Below are 13,300 nucleotides of genomic sequence, written 5' to 3'. Positions count from 1 at the left end.
CTGCCCTCCAAACATGGCTCTGAGCTGCCCTCCCAAACACTGATACGAGCTGCCTCCAAAACCTGAATGAGCTGCCCTCCAAAACACTGAATTACTGAGCTGCCCTCCAAAACACTGAATTACTGAGCTGCCCTCCAAAACCCGAGCTCCTGAGCTGCCCTCCAAAACACTGAATTACTGAGCTGCCCTCCCAGAGCATCCCCAGAAATCTCAAAGCTGTCATCACAGACTTTCTGAATGCAGGATCTCTGCCCTTTGTTGTTTGAACCCCACAAAAATCAGAAAAACCCCTCTTTGTCTTATTTACAGGAACTGATGGTCACATACAGGGAATTTCCACAGAGTTCAGTTGGTATTTTTTATACTTTGACTGTACATTTACCATGAAAACAGAGAGCAGAAAAGCCTTTTAAAAAATCTTCAGGGCAGATGTAAAGTTTAATCAAGATTAATTAAGCTAATCAGCTCTCAGTGATATGCAGACACTAGAGGTGGTAATATGTGATCCTATTTTATGTACACAAGTAGGTCTCCAGAACTATTTGGAGTTTATACTATTGTATAAAGACTCTGCCAGACTTGCAGGGATATTGAGCCAATCATTAAATTTATTTAATAAATGAATTAGATTGTCATAACTTAAAAGAGATCATCAAGAGATGGCAAAGGGAAGAAGAGAGAGGCCAGGGGCAGCAAAGCAGAGTTAATGTTGTAATCATGTAATTAATCCTCACATCAACCCTTCAGAAGTTACCTCAAGTTTTTATTTTATCTTCCTCTCACTGCCAAAATAACAACAGACTGTTCTGGGGTTGAGTGGAATTTTTTTGGACATCAAGGGAAAAAAAACACAAGAGGAAAAATCCTAAAACCTTTAAGAAAAATACTTCATCTCTGCTGGAAGCTGCTGAATATTACACTTGCACTCCTCTATCAGGTACCTATGAATGAATTATTAATTTTTTTCTCTCCGTTAGGCTGTGCCAGCCATAAAAAAAATACCATTTTCTGCTCTTTTTTTGGCAGAAAAGCACAACATCACTAATTTGGGTGAAGATTTCACCTTAACTCAGAAAAAAGAGAGGACAGCTAAACGTTAAGCCCAGACTAACCCACTTATAAACTATTAAAACCCATTTGGGTTTTGTTAAAACCCAGCAGCAATACAGTCCCAGCTCAAACTGTCAAGTCACAAAAACAGGAACTGGGGTTTTGTGTTTCCCCTTTTGAACTTGATACCAGAACTAACAAAACATTTTGTGCCTCAGACACCATGAGACACGAAAATTTTCTGAATTTTTATTTTCTTTTTTTGGAGGGAGGAGGGTAAATTTAGAATTCATGATTTGCTGCAAACACTTGGGTTTAATTTTAACTGAGCTGTGAGTGTGGCTTCACACCCCCTCTGGGTTTGATTTTTATTTTTTATATTCCTACAAATGAGAAAAGAGAGGAGTGAACAGCTGGAAGAGTTCCAAAGGACATTTGTGAATCCCACAGCCAGGAAATTTGGAAAGATGAAGGAAAATCAAAAAAAAAAAAGAGGAGAGAGACAAGTCTGAGGAACTTTAAATGACAAATCACTTCTCTCCCCTTTTTTATCCACTGTGATGAAACTGGCTGGTTCACAGTCACAATTCCAAAGCCTGGATTTCCAACCCAAAATCTATGGAAAAAAAGAAGTTTTCTGAAGCATCTGGACATTTCCTGCTTGGCCCCAAAGCTGCAAATCCATTGCAGCTATTCTGGCAAGAAATATTTAACTGCAGTGGGCAGCACTTCCTGCTAATTCCACTGTGGGAAGTAAATCCCCCAGCAAAGCACGTGGAATCGTGGAGAAAATTTAAAAAAAATAGATTTATAATAATAAAAATCCTGGAGAAATAAAAGCAGAAGGTGCCCCGTGCATGCACAAAAGTGAGGACACCACAGGCTGAGCTTTCAGCTCTAAATTCTCTTCTCCATAAAGAACTTCCTTTTTCTGGCCCTAAAAACAACTCAGAAATTGAACTGGAAGTTATCACACAGGAATCTGAACAAGAAAACCTTCAATTTCTTCTTGCAAACAAGCAATCCCACATCAGGCATTTCCATAATTTACAGAAACCTCTGGATTTTTAGGAGGTTCAAAAACCACTGTAATTCCCAGAGCTTTGTTAGCCCATGAAAACTGACTCAAAATGCATCAGCACATTAAAAAAAAAAAAAAAAAGAAAATCAAAATGCTTGAATAGCTTCAGAATTCAAAGACCTGAGAGAATATTTTAGTACATTAAATAAATATCAGGGACACGAAGCAGAGCTCTGTGTGGAAAAGTTGATCACGGACTTAACAAGACAAAAACTAAGATAAAACTCCTAGAAATCAGTTTTAGGATAAAATATCTGTAATTCCTGCAGTCACTTGGATCTATCAACCCCCCAGCACTTTTCTTAAGCAATCTGAGAATTACCATATGCACCTCCCAGAGGGCAAATACCTGAATTTCAAATCAAAATATTGCCCTGGGTGTCACAACCTGGACATGTGGCCACAACCAAGCTGCATTTCTGCCTTGGTATTTATGTCACAGAGTCAAATTGGTTCCTTTCTCAAGTGGGAATGCACATAAATTAAATTTAACCAGCAATAAAAAAGCCAGTGTTTATTTTTATGTATGTGGCTTTAGTGCATACACAGCGGTTATCTTTATATAAAAGATTATTTGCAATTAAAAACTGCCTGCTGCCACACAACTCCAGACACATCTTTCCATGAAAATAGGAAAAAAAGGAGTAATTTTCCTCATTCTTACAGGGAAATGAACTCAATAAATCCATCAGTGCACAGTCTATTTTCATCCCCCTTTGGTGCTCACTGAATTAATTAATACAGTACAATTAATATCTGACATTTTAGTGGAACAAGGCTTGCAGAAAACATTCTCATGGGCAAATTCACCTGAATTCAAAGAAAAAACCCCAAAATCTTGTTCTACAAAATCAGCATGAGGAGAATCTGATTCCCAAGAGAGAGAAATTTGCGTGGCACTATTTCCTCATCAATCAGAGCAAGGAACACTAATTCCACTCAGAACACTTGCTCTGCACATTTTTATTTTCATGATATTCAAAGCCTTGATTTATTAAGTGCTAAACACTCCAGAAATACCATCCCACTTCTTATTTTTGTCTCAAGAAACCCAGAGCTAATGGACTGTGACCAGAAGTCACTGAAATCAGGGCAAAGGCCTTGGTTCAGGCTGCTTTAAATTCTGTTTTCTGCCAGTTCTCATCACATGCTTGGCCTGGAACCGTGGAATGGTTTGGGTTGGGAAGGACCCATCTCATCCCATGGGCAGGGGCACTTTCCCCAAATGAAAAATGCCTTTGATAAAAGCTCTGGAAAAGGCCCCCTGCCATTTCAGCTGGGAACAATGGGAGTTTAATTGAGAATTACAGAAGCCAAAGCCACAATTTTAAAATCTTTGCTGTTTACTGTAACAAACAGATGGGGCAAGGGAAGAATTCCAGATATTCCAGGAACAGCCATTCCTTGCTGGTTATCAATAGGACTGAGACACACACATTTAATCTGGCAATAAATCCAATTTTAAGTTAAATATGGATGTCTGAGGTGTTAATTGTATTAAAAATTATTTAATACTGCAGTGCTACATGAAAGATGTTCCAGCCTCCTAAAGAGAGGACTGGTGTACATAATATTTATTTTCTTAAGCATAAGATGACATTTTGTCTTATTTAAAAGCACATCCTGATCAAATCACCATTTTTCTCTTCCTCAAACCAAGCCTTTGACTGTGAACAAGACCAAGCTACAAAATGAAAGAGGAAAGAACACAATTATTGCACAATTAATTGTTCTGACCCCCCCATGACTCATGCTCACAGATAAAAACCCACCCTGGTTTATATGTTTAGATCCCAGCTCCAGGAAACAATCAGGACATAAATGCAAACCAAGGCAGGAAAGCAAACCTGAGCTGGAACCAGAAAATGATGTGAGGCTCAGCAGGAAAACCCCAACCAGAGCCAACTCCACAGCACAATTCTGAGCCACCAGTCCTGCTGAAGAGCACCCAAAAAGGAGCTTTTTGCTCCTATCCCTATTTTCCAGCTCACCCCTGACTCTGGATGAGGCTGAGACTGATGAGGGGAAAAGGGAATTAATCCATTTTTGGCCCATTTTATAATGGGATGCTCATGGAGCAGAGTCCTGGCCTAAACCCCATCCTTGAAAGTCTGAGTCTAAACTAAATCCTAAAAAATTAAGCTCTATTAAAACAGAGAGACAGCACACAAAGCTGCTCCTCAAGCCTTTGGTTGGGGCTTGACAAATGAAACATTTCTGTTTCAGGCTGTGCCCTCCCAGTGAGTACAGACGTGCAGAGAAGTTTGACAGGACCATAAGTTTGGATTTGTTCAGAAGACAGGGATCATTATGTCGCTTCTCCCTGCTAAGGAACCCCTCCCAACATCCCCTGTCTCTGGAACTGAGCATCAGCAGGTTTTAATAAATAAATATCCTGAAACAGCCTGGGAAAGCTCAGCTCCACTGACTTGGAAAACCTCTAAACCATAGTAAAGAGAGATTTTTTAAATTACAGGATAATTTGGTGATTAGAACATCCCCTAAAACACGTTTAAAATCGCTGTGGCTGTGAGCAGATGGACAAAGAGCCTGGTGAAGGTGTCACTGGTTTACTGGTGTTTATCAGTGTTTCTTGGTGAAAAAAGGACTTGTGGCACCCAGCAGGGCAGGGATGGGACATTCTGAGTGATCATGTGCACTTGTGCCAGCTGGCCTGCCCTAAATGCAGAACTGCTGCAGATTAAAGAGCTCCCAAAAGCTGAGCTGAAACTGGCAGTAAATCCTTTCCCTGGAAAAAGTTGTGGTTTGAACAAAAACCTTTGCAGTATCAGCAAAACTATCAGGAAGAGTGGTTTGCATCTCAGCTGTAGTTCCAAGGCTGAACTCACCACAAAGCTTGGAGAAATCCAGTTTTTATGTAATAATTTCAGTGATAGGCACTGTGTGTGCAAAGCTGAGCTTTTACAGAACCCAGGGGCCAAAAGGGAGCGGCAGAGTGGGCACACAAACAAGCACAGCAATTTCATTGCTAATTAAACTTCAGCAAGCTCTTAAGTAACAAGGACTCAGCAGCCTGAACAAGTCCTGAGGAGTTTGTTCATCAAAGCATGAAACAAAATCAAGGAGGGGCCATGTCAAGAGTGAAGGTGAGGCAGGATACAGATTTATAGGCTGGCAGGTCCTGCCTTGATCACATAAAACTAATATTTGCATAAAATTAATAACACATAAAATAGGAAATTAATATAAATTCATCTAAAAGTTATATAAATTCAGATACAGCTCAGATTTAAAATATAAAATTAAAAATCACATAAAATTAATATACAGAGAGAGAGTTGGTGGCTCTATAGGAAAGAGAAATGAGGCACAGACACAGCAGCAGGCCCAGGCTGTTGTGCCAAGTGTGGGGAGAACAATTCAGTGAACAATTCAGTGCCAGATGGAGCTAAACTGCTCCACCTCAGCTCAGCTTGCTGCTCCTCACACAGGATTTCCCCAAGTTCCACAGAGGAGAAACCTTCTGAAACTCCAAGGATGTCCCAGAGCAGCTCTGCTGCCTCCACACACACCATGAGCCAAGGAAAATTTTGGTTGTTTTTTTTTTTCACTTCAACAGCAAACTCCTAAGAACATGGAGTGATTAAACCTGGAGGTGCTGATGCCTTGTGCAGGCTGAGCTGGAGCAGAGGCTGGGCAGAGTTCCAGAATAAAGCAGGGATTGATTCCAAGGATCTCCTCCATGGATCCACCTTGGGCAGCACCAGAGCCCAGCCAGGGCTGCACCCAAGATGACCCAAAATGGCCCCAAAATGCCCGGCCGGGCACGGGGTCTCTCCCTGGGATCAGCTCTGCTCCATTCCCACCTTGCAGTTCATTGTCCCAGCCCAGCTTTAGCCCAGGCACTCCCACCCTGCTTGTTTTTCTCTCTCCAGCCCACGGGGTTTGTGCTCCTGGGCTGAGATTGGGATCATTTGTCCTTGGTGCCCAGCTGGAGCAGGAATTGTTTTGTCTCCCTGCTCTGTGCAGAGCTCACCATGCCAGACCCAGCACAGAGTCTGAAAAACAGAAAAGCCAAACCCTGAGGCATCAGCACCACACTGTTTAACTGCAAGGTAAACACCAGTCAGTCCCCAGCACGGGTGAAGAGCTGATCACACAGCCCAGTTAATCTGATCAGCACCTCAGCTTTGAGGTGTTTAAGGCTCACGGGGGTGAGCAGGGTTTAAAAGGTGCCTTTTTAAGCCAAGCCTGTTTGCTGATGTATCTTGCTTATATATCTGGAGCCTGGCTGAGCTGTCAGTCACATGTCCAGGAAGCTGAAAGCACTGTAAAACCCACAGGGTTGGTGGTTTTTTTAACTTGGCAGAAGATAGCTGTTCTTTGGTCAAAATGCAGCTCTAAGCCAGCCATCCCTTTTTATCCTTTCATTTGACATCCAAATCAAACCCAAGCCCTCTTAACCAACCCCACAACTACAAGAGAGTTGTTCAAGGCCATGAATTCCTCCCATAACAATTGCTGGTGTAGAACATGGCAAGTTGATTTTTTCCACTTGGTAAAACAAAGGTTTCCAGGGGAGAATTCCAGCTACAAAGCTCTGCCAGCAATTTGCATCTCCATGGGATGCATCCATCAGGGTTTGCTCTGTATCACCAAAAAACAGCCCCAAAGTTCCCCTCAGGACAGGGAGCACAAATGAATTGCTATGATCCCACCAAAAATCAGGGACCACAGGGGTTCCTTGTCCCTGACCAGGATGAGCTCTTGACTTTAGGGCTTGGAGTTATTAAGAAACTCCTACAAATCAATACCTAAGTCAAATAAAAGACATTTAAACCAAGCCCTGAGGTTTCTAATAGAAATTTCCAAGGTTATAACTCCATTTCAGGAGCATCTGGTGCCCATTACAGCCTGCAGAGCCCTAACAGAGTTTTCCACCAGGAACACTGGAAGGCAGCAAGGATTGAGTCTGGGAATTGCAGCTGTTACTTTATTACCAAAGTCAAATGCACTTTTCTCTTCCTTCAGCATTAAGGATGAGAAAGAAAGGTGGAAGACTAAAAAATAATTTAATATAAATGCAATAGAAATCAAGAGCAGGAAAGAGCAAAGAGGCAAACAGTGAATTTGTAATCCTTTTCTTTTTCAGAGGGAGGGTAATTCCTGTAGCACAGAGTGACAGAGCTGTCAAAGGTGACAACACAGGCTGACACAAAGGTGTGATATACACAGCTCAGGCTCCCTGACCTCTGGTGCTTTATGAACTTTTAAACTCTCAGCCCCAGCAATTTCAAAATTATCAGTGTCTGCTTCGTGTGCTTTGAGGAAAAGTGAAATACAGAAGTGTCCAGGAAGTGAAAGGTTATTTCTTGTGCATCCTCAGTAAACATGAAACACTGAGTGCACAAGAAAACATCACACAAAGTGACCTGCAAATGCCACCTTGCAGCTGCATCTTGGATTTTGAATTCAAAACCTCAGCACCCCTTTTTTCCATGCAGGAGGCCACCAGCTTGAGATAAAAGGTGAGAGTTTGAGATCCTGGGGACAAAAAAAAACAACCCATGCACAATAGATTTAAACACAAAAGACTGAGCCTAATGCAGTACTTTGCATTTTTGTTCTAATAGGGTTAATACTTTTTTCCCTTAAACATGAGATGCTTTATAACTAATTTATCTTCACAAAAAGATAAAAATAACAGAACAACCCACAGATATATAAAAAGCTGCTTTGCATTTGTTATCATACTTCAGTAAAATCCAGAGGAGAGCAGAGCCAGGTATTCAAGGATGGCAAGCACCAGGAAGTCATTTAGACTGTGCAAGTGCCAAGGTTTTTAAGGCTTGTTTTGTTTATTGTATCTCTCCGTGCTGCTGGTGGCTCAAAAGGAACATAAAAGTCACCTCTGCCAAATTGATTTCCTGAAAAATCCGAGTCCATACATAAACAAATTGTGTTCCCTCTCCTCCCTCCCGTCCCAGTCATGGAATGAGCACTGCCTGCTCCATTTTCCTTATCTAAAAAAAAAAGTGGAAGGTTTAGATCTGTCCTTTTCCTGACAAACAAGGTGTCAAGGGTTTTTCCCAGATTTCCTAAGCTGAACAACAATTTTTTTCCTGTTCCAAATGATATCAGTCAATACTAGCTCAGTGCCAGCTTCCAGCCAGGAAAATGAAGTGGTCTCAAAGACCTGAAGTGAAAGACCAATAAACTCACTTTGAGAGAATATGCACCACATTAAAGGGTTATTATTAAGAGTATCACTAATACAATTTAATATTTCAATATCCTGCTAAACTCCAGCTGGGCCCCCTGATGAGCAAGACAAATTCCATTCAGTCTTGGAATAGCTGGAAGAGACAGGAAACACTCAAGGAACAATCTAAGCACTTGGAATCCAAAACTGCTAAAAGTTTGAACTGTATTTATATTCTGGGGCTTCAACAAGCCAAAGCCCCTCTCAGATCTGTTCTATAAACAAGGGAGGAATGTGCAAATTCTCTTTAGGAGTTTTCTCCTGGAAGGAGGAAGAGCAGTTGTCAAATTTTGTGTTCAAAGAGAATTATGCCTTTGGGAACTGGGGCCAAACTCTTGACCCACAGAGAATCCCACACACTGCATTAAACACTGAATTAATTCCCTTTATTAGCACAGCCTCCCCTGTGCAGCAGGCCTGCTTCAAAGGAGTAGCAGGAAAATCTATCATGAAGCAAAGCTACCAGATAAATGGATTTATGGCAGCTGAGTTTCCCAAAGCCAACCCCCTTGTAAAGGCTTTCTTGCCATTTCCAGAAATCTGCAACCAGATCCAAACAGGACCAGCAGCAACACCAAACCATTTCAATTCCACAATTTCCCTACTCTCTGCTTATTTCCACCTACTCTGATTCCTCCTCATATAATAACTCCTTTTTTTTCTTCCTCAGGCCTTCACCACTGCCTTTCTCCACACTTCAGGATAATGCATAAATCCTCTGTTTTTCCCTCAACTTCCAGCTCTTTTCCTTCATTTCCTAAATTACCTTTTCCAACCCAGAGGGAGGAGAAGGAAACCTAAAATAAGTTAACAGAATAATTTTATGTGCCAGCAGTTTCAAGGCATAATCATGATCACATCACACACAGAGAACCATGCTAATATCACTGTTATCAAACCTCCCACGCTGTGCAAAAGGCATTATTGATTTGCAGAGCAACTGCTCCAGACTTTACTTTTCCATGTCGAGGCTGCTCTCCCAGTTTCCTGTAGCTCAATTTTTCTGTCAGTTATGCAACTTACGTTACATTTAAATAACTAGCTCAAGGGAAAAAAAAAAAAAAAACAAAAAAACCCAATAATTACTCCAGCCAGCAAAACTGTTTGCAGTTTTATAAAGCCCTTCAGCATGAAGAAAATGGTCAGGGCATGTTCCTTAAAAATCCACCTGTCTGCAACAGGCCAGGACATTAAAACCACCAAATTATACTTCCTCCTCTCCACTTTCAGTCAAGAGAAGCTTGCAGCCATTTTGCCCAAGAAAACCATCAGCAACTTCTTCTTCCAGCAGTTTTCTGCACTGTTTCAGTTTTTTGGATCTATGTGAAACAAACCCTGAATGGGAGCCCCCAAGTGCTGCTAAAGAAATCAAATGGGAGAAGAACCTCCCCTTCATCTGACACTTCAAGTCCTGCACAGAAACTACAGCAAGAGATGGAAGTGGCAACTGAGCTGCCAAAACCCCAAAATGCTGATTTTTTTAAAGCTCCACTTTCCTTCTTGATGAGGTTCAAGCATTTCTGTCTCACCCTGCCAGAAGAACTGAGCTGCATCAGGCCATGAAAAGCGTTATTGCAGGCAGGCCCTCAGCAATAACTGCCTGAATTATGTGCTTGAACTGTAAAAGCCATTTTCTATCAATTTAGCAAGTGTTTGCCATCACCAATACCTGAAATCTAATTGCATTTTAAGTGCTTCAAAGGTCTGGAGCAACTCGGAGTGTGTTTACAGGAATAATGCCTGAACTGCAAACTGTTAGCCAAGCTGAAAGAGAACAACGTGAATATTGCCAGTTTTTCACCCAGCAGAAAACACTTTATCATTTTTAATTGCTGTTGGACACCAGACAAACCAGGAACCGAGCCCCAGCTCGGTGTTCCCTCCACAAGCTGGCTTCTCAAGCTCCTTCCTGGGTCAGAAATCCTCCCAACAACCCTTTTCACAGCTCGATAAAAGCAGTCCTAAGGGTTTGCTTTTATCTGTGAAAGCTTTGGCCTCTCCAAACAATCCAAACACCTTCCTCTGGAAGGAATCAGAGCAGCTCTCTCTGCTGCAATTCACACCCAACACAAGGATTATCCAGCTGGCTGCTGGATTCTGGAGCTCCCTTCCTCATTTTGAGCCTCCTCCTCAAGCCAGATGAGCATCAGTTGAAGAAAAAGGTGTTTCACCTCCAAACCCAGGGAGCAGGGGGAGCTTTGTGCTGGGAAAGGGGTGAAGCTGGCAGGACGCTACCTGTGAAAATTAATTTTTCCCCTCCCTACAAAAAAGGGAAGCTGATTTCTCTGAATACTTTATTTGCAAGACTAAACCACTACAGAAGTGTCCATCTAAATTTCTTGAATTTATACTACTTATAAGAACCCTGCTTTGCTTCCAGCCCCAAAGGTGTCAGGCAAAAGAATTAAACTCACTTGAAACTGGAGACTCTGTTTGACTGAGGGAAAAATGAGTTGAAAAGGAATATTGACTTTACCCCCTGAGTGACTGTTCAGGTGCACTTCAGCTTTCTGCTTTGCAGCTGACACATGTTTTTTTAAACTAAAATCATTGAACAGACAACTTAAACAGACAGAAACAGCTCAACATTTACAGAAGCCACCTCTCAAAAAAAGGCCACTTTGCAATTCATTCTGAACTAACTGAGCAGTGCACAGCCCTCCAGGAGTTCACAAGCTTGAAAACAGTTCCTGTTTTGTGTTTATATTCTACTGTTTTGTGTTTATATTCTATAATATATTCCATTATATTCTAAGTTTAAACCCACTCCCCGTGGCTTTTTACAAGCTTTTCACATCACCTTTCCCAAAGGACAGAGACACGCTGTGCCACCAGGCCTTGGGACAGCTCGCAGACACTGACACTTAGATCAGCAACATATTTAACAACTGAATCACCAAAAATGTACTGACAAAAACATTTGTAGCATCTGCCTGCGATGACAAACTTTAACGTCTCAGGCCTGGCGGGTTTGTCGGCTCAGCCAGAGCAGCAGGGCCTGAGCTGGCCCCGCATTTCAAAGCACCTGTCTTGGGATCACCTAACACAGACCCAGATCAAGGTGCAACTTCCTGTGTGTTTTAAAAACAAGTGCCAGGAGGAAATGCCTCCCAGTCCCCTTATAAGGGCAAAACTGAACTTAATAGTGAGCTGCAGCACCCGAATAAAGCAGCACCAAAGAACATCCACTCCGCTCGGAAATAAAACTGCAGGAATCTGCCCCAGTACAGTCGGGTTCTTGGGAGAATGACTTGGAGTTATTTCCATCTGCCTCCCCCAGTAAATGAATCACAAAAAAAAAAAAAAAAAAAAAACAAACCACGAAGTTTTCTTGCATTTAGCATTCTAGACATGCTTCAAATTAAGACGTCCCATTGTTAATCCCCTGGAGTAGACACACTGCATCCTCCTCAGCACAGTGCCTGTTTAAACAGAGCTGGATCCATCCTCTCCTGCCACACTGAGCCACTGCTGAGCTGGCTTTCTACCCTCTACAATTAATCTACATTATTAGCAGCAGCCTTGACGCGCTGCAGATTTGTCCTGGCTCTCCTCATACATGGATTTTTAAAATACCAATTCAACACGGTTATAGAACCATAGAGTGGTTTGGGTTAAAGAGACCTTAAAGATCGATTTAGTCCCGACTCGCAGCCATTATCCAACACAGCAATCCCTTTGTCACACACGCACAGAGCAGAATTATGGTTTAGGCATCTGCAGGAGGTGCACAGCCGGCACACCTTGCCGGGTTCCCTGCTCCTCATCCCTGCGCGTCCTTTGGCACCTACCTCCCGTGGGGAAGGGGGAGAAGGGGGTGGAAGATGTCCCCAAGTGTCCCTGTGCACAGGGGAGCAGGCACAGACCGACAGCCGGACACCATCAGCCGTCCCACGGCCGCCGCTTGCCCGGCAGGGGAAGGCAGGGACGTACCCAGCACGGTCCGCGCTCACCCAGGGCTCCGGGGGCTTCCAACTCCTCCAAACCCAGCGGCGGCCACAACCGGAGCTGTTTCGCTGCTGTTCCCCCAGCGGCCGGCCCGGGGCCGAAACGTGGCTCTGACAGCCCTGCCCGCACAGCCCCGCACCCCTGCCCGAGGGGCACCAGAGGCACCTCCACCGGCACCCTCTGGAACACAGGGGACCCAGCGGCTCCGCTCCCTCTCGGAGCGGGGGAACGCGGCGGTTCCTCACGGGCACCGGCCCCTCTCGGCTCGGGGCCCGCAGCGGCTCCGCACCCCGGGCGCGCCCGCCAGGAGAAGCCCACGCCACCCCCGCTCCCCGGGAAAGGCGCCCGCCACCCGCACCGCTCTCCCCAGCTCCCCGCGGCCGGCCCGGAGCCGCGGCAGCCCCGGCCGGCCCCACTCACCGCTGCCGTGGCGCTCGGCGGGGCGGGGCGGCGCGGCCCCGCGGGGCGGCCCGGGGCGCTCGATGCAGGCCGGGCCGGGCGGTGCGGTGCGGGCAGCCCGGGCCGGGAGCGGCTCAGCCCGGGGACGGCCCGCGACGCTCGGCGGCGCAGAGCGGAGGGCGGCGGTCCCGGCACGGCGGAGGAGCACGGAGCATGCGCGGGGCCGGGCCCGCCCCGAGGAGGTGCCTGGGCCCGGCCGGGCCCGGCTCAGGCACCGCGGGACGGAGCGGGCGGGGGCGTGCGGTGGGAGCGGCCCCTGTGTGCGAGCGGCCCCTCTGTGGGTACACGCTCTGTGTAGGAGCGGCCCAGTGTGGGTACGGCCCCTGTGTAGGTACAGGCTCTGTGTAGGAGCGGCCCAGTGTGGGTACAGGCTCTGTGTAGGAGCGGCCTGTGTAGGAGCGGCCCAGTGTGGGTACAGGCTCTGTGTAGGAGCGGTCCCTGTGTGGGTACGGCCCCTGTGTGGGAGCGGCCCCTGCCAGCCCGAGCCGTGCCAGCCTTTCTGCGGTTACCGCTCGGACAGTGCCGGAGCTGCGCGTTCT

At 45.1% G+C, this 13,300-nt stretch overlaps 1 protein-coding gene across 1 annotated transcript in view; it reads right to left on the bottom strand.

Annotated features, from left to right (window-relative positions):
* JAK1 (Janus kinase 1) overlaps positions 1 to 12,862 on the bottom strand; it is a 55,492-nt gene extending 42,630 nt beyond the window's left edge. Inside the window, exon 1 of the mRNA XM_050977321.1 lies at positions 12,723 to 12,862. The gene's annotated coding sequence lies outside the window, so the exon portion shown is untranslated. The remainder of the gene's footprint in view (positions 1 to 12,722) is intronic.
* Positions 12,863 to 13,300: the final 438 nt, after the last annotated feature.

This window comes from Serinus canaria, chromosome 8 (genome assembly GCF_022539315.1).
Source record: "Serinus canaria isolate serCan28SL12 chromosome 8, serCan2020, whole genome shotgun sequence".
In the NCBI taxonomy this organism is placed as follows: Eukaryota; Metazoa; Chordata; class Aves; order Passeriformes; family Fringillidae; genus Serinus; species Serinus canaria.
Note: the sequence above shows the minus strand (reverse complement) of the source record. Positions and strands in the feature narration are given on the sequence as shown.